Below are 1,060 nucleotides of genomic sequence, written 5' to 3'. Positions count from 1 at the left end.
TCCCCGCCCGCCTCCACTGTTTCCTCCCGTGAACCAACAGAAACAATAAGGAACAAAGCCGAAATGAAGTGGTAAGGAGAAAACAATAGTAATATAGAGATAAAAATATCGCCACAAGCAGGAAAGATAAGACCTCCATCGATATTTAAAAAGCCAGGAACAAGCACCTAGAATCAGTTCATGTTGGGTCTAGAGCAGTGGTTCTCAACCTGCCTGATGCTGCGACCCTTTCATACAGTTCCTCATGTGGTGGTGACTCCCAACCGTAACATTATTTTCGTTGCTACTTCAACACTGTCATTTTGCTGCTGTGATGAATTGGGTAACCCCGTGTGAAAGGGTCATTCGACCCCCAAAGGGCTTGCGACCCACAGGTTGAGAACCGCTGGCTCTAGAGGAAGGTTAACTGGCTAAGCATCAAGGTTTGTTCAAACAAGATTACAATTCTTTACCTATGTTTGATAGTCAGGTGGTCCCAGACCTCTGCCTGTGGCTCGAGAGCATCTGCCAGCAAGCTGCCCAGTCTGACTCGATGCTCTGCAGATGGGTGTTGGGCTCCACTGTCCTCCACAGCCTTCCACGATTGGGTGTTCACGGTTTTAGCTCTGATACTTTTCCCTTCATCGTATTTGAATTTTGCTGTTATCATCTTTGGATCACACAAGCTGGTGTGCTTCTTCCATGTGGACTCAGTTCACTCCTCGCTCATATGTGCTTGTTTGAGTACAATCCTTTAGGACCCTAGACACTCTTCCGATTGATAGCCGGCCACCATCTGCTCTCTTCCCCACATTCTGCTGCAGCCCCCTGATCTTCAGTGACCCTTTCATGTGAAGGCGAGTATTGAGCAGGGCCCTGTGATCTGAACCAGTTCTTCTTTTTTTTCTTTAGAATTTTGATCTCTTTATTCTTAGCCCAATATTTTTGTCTATTTCAAATCCTCTTTTCTCTCTCTTTTTTTTAATCGTTTTATTAGGGGCTCATACAACGCTTATCACAATCCATACATACATCAATTGTGTAAAGCGCATTTGTACATTCATTGCCCTCATCATTCTCA

The sequence above is a fragment of the Echinops telfairi genome, unplaced genomic scaffold (genome assembly GCF_000313985.2).
Source record: "Echinops telfairi isolate 266 unplaced genomic scaffold, ASM31398v2 ScPeMD7_7458;HRSCAF=8496, whole genome shotgun sequence".
Classification (NCBI taxonomy): Eukaryota; Metazoa; Chordata; class Mammalia; order Afrosoricida; family Tenrecidae; genus Echinops; species Echinops telfairi.
The sequence above is the reverse complement of the archived record's forward strand: the minus strand, read 5'-3'. Positions refer to the sequence as shown.